The sequence below is a fragment of the Cavia porcellus genome, unplaced genomic scaffold (genome assembly GCF_034190915.1).
Source record: "Cavia porcellus strain 051 isolate PalLab524CR breed Dunkin Hartley unplaced genomic scaffold, mCavPor4.1 scaffold_23, whole genome shotgun sequence".
Lineage (NCBI taxonomy): Eukaryota > Metazoa > Chordata > Mammalia > Rodentia > Caviidae > Cavia > Cavia porcellus.
Genome location: NW_026947506.1, coordinates 19,960,608 through 19,974,058, shown reverse-complemented (window position 1 = coordinate 19,974,058; position 13,451 = coordinate 19,960,608). Strand labels below are relative to the sequence as shown.

The following is a 13,451-nucleotide window of genomic DNA, read 5'->3' as shown; positions in this document are numbered from 1 at the left end:
ATAGCCAATAAAATGTGCAATATGTCTATTAGAGAAATGCCAATTAAAGCAACTTTGTGATTCCAAATTACTTCAGAAAAATGGCTATCATCAAGAAATTAAATATGGTGCTTGCTTCGGCAGTACATATACTGAAATTGGAACGATACAGAGAAGATTAGCATGGCCCCTGCGAAAGGATGACGTGCAAATTCGTGAAGCGTTCCATATTTTTCAAAACCGCCTGAATGAGAAGATAGAATTTCGGACCTTGAAGACAAGATTGCAGCCAGTGAACAGGAAAGGAAAGATCTTTTAAAAATAACAAGAAATCAAGAAATAACAATACAACACCTGCAAGATGACAGAAAGAAAAAAAAACATCAGGTTGACAGGGATAAATGAAAAAGAAGGAGACAATACAAAGGATGTCAAGAGGATATTTAGAGAAGTAATTGCTGAAAACTTCACAAACATGAAATTGGAAACTGATACCAGGATCGATGAGGCATATAGAACTCCAAATAGTCGTAACCAAAATAAAACTACACCCAGACATATAATAATCACCATTCCAGAAATTGAACAAAAGAATAGAATATTAAAAGCTGTCAGAGATAAAAGACAGATCACCTATAAAGGAAAACCTATCAGAATCACAGCAGACTTCTCAACACAAACAATAAAGGCAAGAAGAGCATGGAGTGAAGTATTTCAGATCCTAAAGGAAAATGATTTCCAACCTAGACTGATGTAACCTGAAAAACTGTCCTTCAAAATTGATGGAGAAATAAGATACTTCCATGACAAAGAACAGCTGAAGAAATTCATGATCACCAAGCCAATCCTGCAAAGAATACTGAAAGACATTCTAGATACACTTAAGAAAAAACCACTTAACAAAGCAGACAATTAAATAGAACAGAAAGATAAAGATGCAACAGCAGAAATATAACATGTCACTAATAAACCAATATATAACACTTATAACCATTAACGTAAATGGTCTCAATGCACTAATTAAAAGAAATAGACTGGCAGAATGGATCAAGAAACAAAATCCAACCATATGCTACCTACAAGACAACCATCTAACCCAAAAGGATACCCACAGACTGAAAGTCAAAGGATGGAAAACAATACTTCATGCAGCAGGAACCCAAAAAAAAAAAAAAAAAAAAAAAGCAGGGGTAGCTATTCTGTTTGCAGACAATGTGAACTTCAAACCAATAATGATCAGAAGAGACAAAGCAGGTCACTACATACTGGTTATGGGAAAACTTCAAGAGGAAGAGATAACTATCTTAAATATATATGCACCAAATTCAAAAGCACCCAGTTATATAAAACAAGTAATATCAGAAATGAAAAACCAAATTAGCAGTAATACAATTATAACAGGAGATTTTAACACACCATTGACACCAATGGACAGATCAACAGGACAGAAAATCAGCAATGAGATAAAAGAACTGAATCACACCTGGGAACAAATGGAATTGATAGACATATACAGAGTATTCCGCAAACAACAACAGAATACACATTTTTCTCAGCAGTACATGGGTCATTCTCTAAAATAGACCATATATTAACTCATAGAACATATTTAAAGAAATGCAACAGAGTTCAAATCATCCCCTGCATGTTATCAGATCATAGCACTATGAAATTAGTAATTAATGATAAAAGATACTGCAAAAATCCCATAAACACACGGAAACTGAATAACACACTCTTGAGTAATCAGTAGGTCACAGAGGAAATTAAACAATACCTACAAACAAATGAAAACACAAATACAACTTACCGGAATCTGTGGGATGCAATGAAAGCTGTCCTCAGAGGGAAATTTATTGCACTGAGTTCCCACATCAGGAAAACAGAACAAATACAAATACATAACTTGATGCTACACTTCAAACAGCTAGAAAAAGAAGAGCAAGTCAAGCCCAAAGCCAAAAGAAGAGAGGAAATTATAAAAATCAGAGCAGAAATCAATGCAATAGAGACTAAGAAAACAATACAAAGAATCAATGAATCAAAGAGTTGGTTGTTTGAAAGAATAAATCAAATTGATAAGCCCCTAGACAACCTTATTTTAAAAAGGGAAGAAAAAGCTCAAATTCATGCAATAAGAAATGAAAAAGGTGAAATCACTACAGACCAAATAGAAATACAGATCATCAACACCTATATCAAAAACCTCTACTCTCAAAGGTTAGATAACATAGAAGAAATAGACAGACTTCTAGAAGCATATGAAGTACCAAAGCTACATCAAGAAGAAGTAAAACTGCTGAATAACCCAATTTCTATTCATGAAATCAAAAATGTAATTAAGTCATTACCTACAAAGAAGAGCCCAGGCCCAGATGGATTCACTGCAGAATTCTACAAGAAATACAAAGAGGACCTAATGCCAACACTCCTCAAACTCTTCAATGAAATTGAAAGGGAAGCAATCCTTCCTAAGTCATTCCTGGAAGCAAATATTACTCTAGTACCAAAACCTGAGAAAGACCCAACTGAAAAAGAGAACTACAGACCAATCTCCCTAATGAACACAGATGCAAAGATCCTCAATAAAATATTGGCAAATAGAATCCAGCAAATCATCAAGAAGATTATACACCATGACCAAGTGGGATTCATCCCAGGAATGCAGGGATGGTTCAACATACGCAAATCAATAAATGTAATCCACCATATCAATAAAGCCAAAAATAAGAATCACATGATCATTTCTATAGATGCAGAAAAAGCCTTCGATAAGGTCCAACACTTATTCATGATAAGAACTTTACAGAAAATTGGAATAAATGGTCTTTACCTCAATATAATAAAGGCCATTTATGACAAACCAACAGCCAGCATTATACTAAATGGCCAAAAATTGAAAGCCTTTACTTTAAAATCGGGCACAAGACAAGGATATCCTTTATCACCACTCCTATTTAATATAGTACTGGAAGTACTAGCCACAGCAATTAGGCAAGAAAGAGAAATAAAAGGGGTAAAGATAGGAAAAAAAGAAGTTAAATTATCATTGTTTGAAGATGACATGATACTCTACATAGAAGACCCCCTAAACTCCATTGAAAGACTCTTAGATACAATAAATAAATTCAGTAATGTCGCTGGATACAAAATCAATACTCAGAAATCAATAGCATTCCTATACACAAACAACAAAATCACAGAGAGGGAAATAAGAGAAACTGGACTATTCACATTAGCAAGCAAAAAAATGAAATATTTAGGAATTACTCTTACAAAAGAAGTGAAACACTTATACAGTGAAAATTATAATACACTGAAAAAGGAAATTGAAGATGATCTCAGAAAATGGAAAGACATCCCTTGCTCATGGATAGGAAGAACAAACATTGTGAAGATGGCCATTCTCCCAAAACTGTTATACAGATTCAATGCAATCCCAATAGAAATTCCATCAACATACCTTATAGATCTAGAGAAATCACTCCTAAATTTCATCTGGAACCAGAAGAGACCTAGAATCGCAAAGGCAATTCTAAGCAGCAAAGACAAAGCAGGAGGCATCACAATCCCTGACTTGAAGTTATACTACAAAGCAACAGTAGTAAAATCAACATGGTATTGGAATCAAAACAGAGCTGAAGATCAGTGGAATAGGTTAGAAGATACAACCACAACTACGAGCACACTCAACCACCTTATCTTTGATAAAGGAGCCAAGCAGGTTCACTGGAAGAACGACAGTCTCTTTAGTAAATGGTGCTTGAAAAACTGGTTCTCCATTTGCCGAAAACTAAAGCTAGACCCAAGTCTATCACCATGTACTAAATTAAAATCTAAATGGGTCAAAGATCTGAATATTAAAACAGAAACACTAAATCTATTGGAAGACAAATTAGGCAGAAACCTTGGAGACATAGGAGTAGGTAAAGAATTCATGAACAGGACTCAAACCGCACAGGAGGCAGAGGAGGAGCTGGGCAGATCTGGGGTGCCCTCACCGGCCACTCTGCATTTCTGGAGGACTCTGGATATCTCCGCCCAGACTGCTGGAGTTCCCCCAGGCTTCCAGGTGCAGTGAAGGGGAGAGGTGGGTTTGAGGCTTCCATATCAGCCTCCCCATTCCAGCTTCACTTGGAGACCTGCTGAGCTGCCGACGGATGGGCGGGCCCACACTATCAGCCTAGCCCAGCCTGTTTAGCTGCCGCGCCTGGGCATATGTCTGCAGAGGAGGAGCTGGGCAGATCTGGGGTGCCCTCACCTGCCTCTCTGCGTGTCTGGAGGACTCTGGATATCTCTGCAACCAGGGAGGGTCCACAGGTTCCTGAAGCACTGCGGCCTGTGGTGAGTACCCTAACCCGGCTGCGATTGAAGAACTGTGGAGCTTCCAAGGGGCAGGTGGGCGCACAGTGTCCCTGAGGCCCAGCTTGTCTGGAACTGCGAAGTTCTGAGCAGGCAGAGGAGGGCCACTGGTTCTGTAGGCCCAATTGCTTGGGGTAGCGCGGTGCCAGAGTCTCAGTACCTCCAAACATAGAAGGGGATTTTCAACAGATCCTGAGGAGGCTTTCAAATAACACTTGAAACACAGAAATATAGGAAAATGACAAAATGAAAGACCAAATTAAAACCTCAAACCTCCAGCCCATCTCAAGAAACCCTAGGAGCGATGTATATAGAAGAAAATATATCCCATCCACCTCATATATCGGACACAATAGCCACTGAAATTGACAAGCAACTCCAGGAAGCTTTAAAGAAATTCAAACTCGAAATAATCTCCCAGATAAAAGAAGAAATGATAAAAGAAATGAAAGAGATTCTAAATATATCTAAAGAAAACACAGATAAAAAATTGGAGGAACTAAACAAAAAGATAGAATCCCTAGACGAGCAATATAAGAAACAAACAGAATACATAATGCAGATGCACAGAGATATACAGGAAATAAAAAACTCCACTGAAAGTTGTAAAAACCGCCTTAATGAAAGTGAAGATAGAATTTCAGACCTTGAAGACAGGATTGCAGCTAGTGAACAGGAAAGGAAAGATCTTTTGAAAATAACAAGGAACCAGGAAACAACAATTCAACAACTGCAAGACGATGCAAAGAAGAATAACATAAGAATGATAGGGATTAATGAAAGAGAGGGAGACAACATGAAGGATGTCAGGAGGATATTTAGAGAAGTAATAGCTGAAAATTTCCCAAGCATGAGATCAGAAACTGACATCAGGATCAGTGAAGCATATAGAACTCCAAACAGTCATAACCAAAATAAAACTACACCCAGACATATAATAATCACCATCCCAGAAATCCAACACAAGAATAGATTATTAAAAGCTGTCAGAGAGAAAAGACAGATCACTTATAAAGGAAAACCTATCAGAATCACAGCAGACTTCTCAGCACAAACGATAAAGTCAAGAAGAGCATGGAGTGAAGTATTCCAGATCCTAAAGCAAAATGATTTCCAACCAAGACTGATATATCCTGCAAAACTATCATTCAAAATAGATGGTGCAATACGATACTTCCATGACAAAGAACAGCTGAAGAACTTCATGAACACCAAACCAACCCTGCAAAAAATATTGAAAGACAGTTTAGATACACAAAGGAAAAAACCACTAAGCAAAGCAAATAATTAAACAGAACAGAAAGATAAAGATGCAACAGCAGAGAGATAACATTCCTACAATTAACCAGCATTTAACAGTAATAACCATTAATGTAAATGGTCTCAATGCACCAATCAAAAGAAACAGACTAGCAGAATGGATCAAGAAACAAAATCCAACCATATGCTGTTTACAGGAAACCCATCTAACCCAGAAAGATACTCACAGACTGAAAGTCAAAGGATGGAAAACAATTCTTCATGCAGCAGGAATCCAAAAAAAGGCAGGAGTAGCCATTCTGTTTGCAGACAACGTGAACTTTAAACCAACAATGACCATAAAGGACAAAGAAGGTCACTACATACTCGTAAGGGGAAAACTCCAAGAGGAAGAGATAACTATCTTTTTTTTTTTTTTTTTTTTTTTTTTTTTTGTCTTTTTCATTTTTATCGGTACCGGGGATCGAACTCACGACCGCCTGCTTGCAAGGCAGGTGCTTATGCCGCTGAGCTAAACCCCCAGCCCCTAACTATCTTAAATATATACGCACCAAACTCCAGAGCACCCAGTTATATAAAACAATTATTAACAGAAATGAAAACTCAAATTATCAGTAACACAATTGTAACAGGAGACCTTAATACACCACTGACACCAAGGGACAGATCAACCAGACAGAAAATGAGCAAAGAAATAACAGAACTGAATCACACCTGTGAACAAATGGGTTTGATAGACATATACAGAATGTTCCACCCAACAACATCAGAATACACATTCTTCTCAGCAGTACATGGATCATTTTCTAAAATAGACCATATATTAGCTCACAGAACATATTTAAGCAAATGCAAAAGAGTTGAAATCATCCCTTGCATATTATCGGATCATAGCACTCTGAAATTAGAAATTAATGACAAAGGATACTGCAAAACTTCCACAAACACATGGAAACTAAATAACACACTCTTGAGTAATCAGTGGGTCACAGAAGAAATTAAAGAAGAAATTAAACAATACCTAAAAGAAAATGAAAATGCAGATACAACTTACCGGAATCTGTGGGATGCAATGAAAGCCGTTCTGAGAGGAAAATTTATTGCACTGAGTTCCCACATCAGGAAAACAGAACGAATACAAATAAATAACTTGATGCTACACCTCAAACAGCTAGAAAAAGAAGAGCAAGTCAAGCCCAAAGCCAAAAGAAGAGAGGAAATTATAAAAATCAGAGCAGAAATCAATGCAATAGAGACTAAGAAAACAATCCAAAGAATCAACGAATCAAAGAGTTGGTTCTTTGAAAGAATAAATAAAATTGATAAGCCCCTAGCCAACCTTATTAAAAAAAGGAAAGAAAAAGCTCAAATTCATGCAATAAGAAATGAAAAAGGAGAAATCACTACAGACCCAATAGAAATACAGAGGATCATCAACACCTATTTCGAAAACCTCCACTCTCAAAAGTTTGATAACACAGAAGAAATAGACAGATTCTTAGAAGCATATGAAGTACCAAAGCTAGATCAAGAGGATATAAAACTGTTGAATAACCCAATCTCTGCTAATGAAATTGAGAATGTAATTGGGTCCTTGCCCACCAAGAAGAGCCCAGGCCCAGATGGATTCACTGCAGAATTCTACAAGAAATATAAAGAAGATCTAATGCCAACACTCCTCAAACTCTTCAATGAAATTGAAAGGGAAGCAATCCTTCCTAAGTCATTCCTGGAAGCAAATATTACTCTAGTACCAAAACCTGAGAAAGACCCAACTGAAAAAGAGAACTACAGACCAATCTCCCTAATGAACACAGATGCAAAGATCCTCAATAAAATATTGGCAAATAGAATCCAGCAAATCATCAAGAAGATTATACACCATGACCAAGTGGGATTCATCCCAGGAATGCAGGGATGGTTCAACATACGCAAATCAATAAATGTAATCCACCATATCAATAAAGCCAAAAATAAGAATCACATGATCATTTCTATAGATGCAGAAAAAGCCTTCGATAAGGTCCAACACTTATTCATGATAAGAACTTTACAGAAAATTGGAATAAATGGTCTTTACCTCAATATAATAAAGGCCATTTATGACAAACCAACAGCCAGCATTATACTAAATGGCCAAAAATTGAAAGCCTTTACTTTAAAATCGGGCACAAGACAAGGATATCCTTTATCACCACTCCTATTTAATATAGTACTGGAAGTACTAGCCACAGCAATTAGGCAAGAAAGAGAAATAAAAGGGGTAAAGATAGGAAAAAAAGAAGTTAAATTATCATTGTTTGAAGATGACATGATACTCTACATAGAAGACCCCCTAAACTCCATTGAAAGACTCTTAGATACAATAAATAAATTCAGTAATGTCGCTGGATACAAAATCAATACTCAGAAATCAATAGCATTCCTATACACAAACAACAAAATCACAGAGAGGGAAATAAGAGAAACTGGACTATTCACATTAGCAAGCAAAAAAATGAAATATTTAGGAATTACTCTTACAAAAGAAGTGAAACACTTATACAGTGAAAATTATAATACACTGAAAAAGGAAATTGAAGATGATCTCAGAAAATGGAAAGACATCCCTTGCTCATGGATAGGAAGAACAAACATTGTGAAGATGGCCATTCTCCCAAAACTGTTATACAGATTCAATGCAATCCCAATAGAAATTCCATCAACATACCTTATAGATCTAGAGAAATCACTCCTAAATTTCATCTGGAACCAGAAGAGACCTAGAATCGCAAAGGCAATTCTAAGCAGCAAAGACAAAGCAGGAGGCATCACAATCCCTGACTTGAAGTTATACTACAAAGCAACAGTAGTAAAATCAACATGGTATTGGAATCAAAACAGAGCTGAAGATCAGTGGAATAGGTTAGAAGATACAACCACAACTACGAGCACACTCAACCACCTTATCTTTGATAAAGGAGCCAAGCAGGTTCACTGGAAGAACGACAGTCTCTTTAGTAAATGGTGCTTGAAAAACTGGTTCTCCATTTGCCGAAAACTAAAGCTAGACCCAAGTCTATCACCATGTACTAAATTAAAATCTAAATGGGTCAAAGATCTGAATATTAAAACAGAAACACTAAATCTATTGGAAGACAAATTAGGCAGAAACCTTGGAGACATAGGAGTAGGTAAAGAATTCATGAACAGGACTCAAACCGCACAGGAGGCAGAGGAGGAGCTGGGCAGATCTGGGGTGCCCTCACCGGCCTCTCTGCATTTCTGGAGGACTCTGGATATCTCCGCCCAGACTGCTGGAGTTCCCCCAGGCTTCCAGGTGCAGTGAAGGGGAGAGGTGGGTTTGAGGCTTCCATATCAGCCTCCCCATTCCAGCTTCACTTGGAGACCTGCTGAGCTGCCGACGGATGGGCGGGCCCACACTATCAGCCTAGCCCAGCCTGTTTAGCTGCCGCGCCTGGGCATATGTCTGCAGAGGAGGAGCTGGGCAGATCTGGGGTGCCCTCACCTGCCTCTCTGCGTGTCTGGAGGACTCTGGATATCTCTGCAACCAGGGAGGGTCCACAGGTTCCTGAAGCACTGCGGCCTGTGGTGAGTACCCTAACCCGGCTGCGATTGAAGAACTGTGGAGCTTCCAAGGGGCAGGTGGGCGCACAGTGTCCCTGAGGCCCAGCTTGTCTGGAACTGCGAAGTTCTGAGCAGGCAGAGGAGGGCCACTGGTTCTGTAGGCCCAATTGCTTGGGGTAGCGCGGTGCCAGAGTCTCAGTACCTCCAAACATAGAAGGGGATTTTCAACAGATCCTGAGGAGGCTTTCAAATAACACTTGAAACACAGAAATATAGGAAAATGACAAAATGAAAGACCAAATTAAAACCTCAAACCTCCAGCCCATCTCAAGAAACCCTAGGAGCGATGTATATAGAAGAAAATATATCCCATCCACCTCATATATCGGACACAATAGCCACTGAAATTGACAAGCAACTCCAGGAAGCTTTAAAGAAATTCAAACTCGAAATAATCTCCCAGATAAAAGAAGAAATGATAAAAGAAATGAAAGAGATTCTAAATATATCTAAAGAAAACACAGATAAAAAATTGGAGGAACTAAACAAAAAGATAGAATCCCTAGACGAGCAATATAAGAAACAAACAGAATACATAATGCAGATGCACAGAGATATACAGGAAATAAAAAACTCCACTGAAAGTTGTAAAAACCGCCTTAATGAAAGTGAAGATAGAATTTCAGACCTTGAAGACAGGATTGCAGCTAGTGAACAGGAAAGGAAAGATCTTTTGAAAATAACAAGGAACCAGGAAACAACAATTCAACAACTGCAAGACGATGCAAAGAAGAATAACATAAGAATGATAGGGATTAATGAAAGAGAGGGAGACAACATGAAGGATGTCAGGAGGATATTTAGAGAAGTAATAGCTGAAAATTTCCCAAGCATGAGATCAGAAACTGACATCAGGATCAGTGAAGCATATAGAACTCCAAACAGTCATAACCAAAATAAAACTACACCCAGACATATAATAATCACCACCCCAGAAATCCAACACAAGAATAGATTATTAAAAGCTGTCAGAGAGAAAAGACAGATCACTTATAAAGGAAAACCTATCAGAATCACAGCAGACTTCTCAGCACAAACGATAAAGTCAAGAAGAGCATGGAGTGAAGTATTCCAGATCCTAAAGCAAAATGATTTCCAACCAAGACTGATATATCCTGCAAAACTATCATTCAAAATAGATGGTGCAATACGATACTTCCATGACAAAGAACAGCTGAAGAACTTCATGAACACCAAACCAACCCTGCAAAAAATATTGAAAGACAGTTTAGATACACAAAGGAAAAAACCACTAAGCAAAGCAAATAATTAAACAGAACAGAAAGATAAAGATGCAACAGCAGAGAGATAACATTCCTACAATTAACCAGCATTTAACAGTAATAACCATTAATGTAAATGGTCTCAATGCACCAATCAAAAGAAACAGACTAGCAGAATGGATCAAGAAACAAAATCCAACCATATGCTGTTTACAGGAAACCCATCTAACCCAGAAAGATACTCACAGACTGAAAGTCAAAGGATGGAAAACAATTCTTCATGCAGCAGGAATCCAAAAAAAGGCAGGAGTAGCCATTCTGTTTGCAGACAACGTGAACTTTAAACCAACAATGACCATAAAGGACAAAGAAGGTCACTACATACTCGTAAGGGGAAAACTCCAAGAGGAAGAGATAACTATCTTAAATATATACGCACCAAACTCCAGAGCACCCAGTTATATAAAACAATTATTAACAGAAATGAAAACTCAAATTATCAGTAACACAATTGTAACAGGAGACCTTAATACACCACTGACACCAAGGGACAGATCAACCAGACAGAAAATGAGCAAAGAAATAACAGAACTGAATCACACCTGTGAACAAATGGGTTTGATAGACATATACAGAATGTTCCACCCAACAACATCAGAATACACATTCTTCTCAGCAGTACATGGATCATTTTCTAAAATAGACCATATATTAGCTCACAGAACATATTTAAGCAAATGCAAAAGAGTTGAAATCATCCCTTGCATATTATCGGATCATAGCACTCTGAAATTAGAAATTAATGACAAAGGATACTGCAAAACTTCCACAAACACATGGAAACTAAATAACACACTCTTGAGTAATCAGTGGGTCACAGAAGAAATTAAAGAAGAAATTAAACAATTACCTAAAAGAAAATGAAAATGCAGATACAACTTACCGGAATCTGTGGGATGCAATGAAAGCCGTTCTGAGAGGAAAATTTATTGCACTGAGTTCCCACATCAGGAAAACAGAACGAATACAAATAAATAACTTGATGCTACACCTCAAACAGCTAGAAAAAGAAGAGCAAGTCAAGCCCAAAGCCAAAAGAAGAGAGGAAATTATAAAAATCAGAGCAGAAATCAATGCAATAGAGACTAAGAAAACAATCCAAAGAATCAACGAATCAAAGAGTTGGTTCTTTGAAAGAATAAATAAAATTGATAAGCCCCTAGCCAACCTTATTAAAAAAAGGAAAGAAAAAGCTCAAATTCATGCAATAAGAAATGAAAAAGGAGAAATCACTACAGACCCAATAGAAATACAGAGGATCATCAACACCTATTTCGAAAACCTCTACTCTCAAAAGTTTGATAACACAGAAGAAATAGACAGATTCTTAGAAGCATATGAAGTACCAAAGCTAGATCAAGAGGATATAAAACTGTTGAATAACCCAATCTCTGCTAATGAAATTGAGAATGTAATTGGGTCCTTGCCCACCAAGAAGAGCCCAGGCCCAGATGGATTCACTGCAGAATTCTACAAGAAATATAAAGAAGATCTAATGCCGACACTCCTCAAACTATTCAATGAAATTGAAAGGGAAGCAATCCTTCCTAAGTCATTCCTGGAAGCAAATATTACTCTAGTACCAAAACCTGAGAAAGACCCAACTGAAAAAGAGAACTATAGACCGATCTCCCTAATGAACACAGATGCAAAAATCCTCAATAAAATATTGGCAAATAGGATGCAGCAAATCATCAAGAAGATTATACACCATGACCAAGTGGGATTCATCCCAGGAATGCAAGGATGGTTCAACATACGCAAATCAATAAATGTAATCCACCATATCAATAAAGCCAAAAATAAGAATCACATGATCATCTCTATAGATGCAGAAAAAGCCTTCGATAAGGTCCAACATTTATTCATGATAAGAACTTTACAGAAAATTGGAATAAATGGTCTTTACCTCAATATAATAAAGGCCATTTATGACAAACCAACAGCCAGCATCATACTAAATGGCCAAAAATTGAAAGCCTTTACTTTAAAATCGCGTACAAGACAAGGATGTCCTTTATCACCACTCCTATTTAATATAGTACTGGAAGTACTAGCCAGAGCAATTAGGCAAGAAAGAGAAATAAAAGGGGTAAAGATAGGAAAAGAAGAAGTTAAATTATCATTGTTTGCAGATGACATGATACTCTACATAGAAGACCCCCTAAACTCCATTGAAAGACTCTTAGATACAATAAATAAATTCAGTAATGTCGCTGGATACAAAATCAATACTCAGAAATCAATAGCATTCCTATACACGAACAACAAAATTACAGAGAGGGAAATAAGAGAAACTGGACTATTCACATTAGCAAGCAAAAAAATGAAATATTTAGGAATTACTCTTACGAAAGAAATGAACAACTTATACAGTGAAAATTATAATACACTGAAAAAGGAAATTGAAGATGATCTCAGAAAATGGAAAGACATCCCTTGCTCATGGATAGGAAGAACAAACATTGTGAAGATGGCCATTCTCCCAAAACTGTTATACAGATTCAATGCAATCCCAATAGAAATACCATCAACATACCTTATAGATCTAGAGAAATCACTCCTAAATTTCATCTGGAACCAGAAGAGACCTAGAATCGCAAAGGCAATTCTAAGCAGCAAAGACAAAGCAGGAGGCATCACAATCCCTGACTTGAAGTTATACTACAAAGCAACAGTAGTAAAATCAACATGGTATTGGAATCGAAACAGAGCTGAAGATCAGTGGAATAGACTAGAAGATACAACCACAACTACGAACACACTCAACCACCTTATTTTTGATAAAGGAGCCAAGCAGGTTCACTGGAAGAACGACAGTCTCTTTAATAAATGGTGCTGGAAAAACTGGCTCTCCATTTGCCGAAAACTAAAGCTATACCCAAGTCTATCACCATGTACTAAATTAAAATCTAAATGGGTCAAAGATCTGAATATTAA

At 37.3% G+C, this 13,451-nt stretch overlaps 1 non-coding gene across 1 annotated transcript; it reads left to right on the top strand.

Moving 5' to 3' along the window:
* Nucleotides 1-107: 107 nt before the first annotated feature.
* Nucleotides 108-214, top strand: LOC111756940 (U6 spliceosomal RNA). The gene has a single exon (XR_002791334.1). It is a non-coding gene; the product is annotated as a U6 spliceosomal RNA (small nuclear RNA).
* Nucleotides 215-13,451: the final 13,237 nt, after the last annotated feature.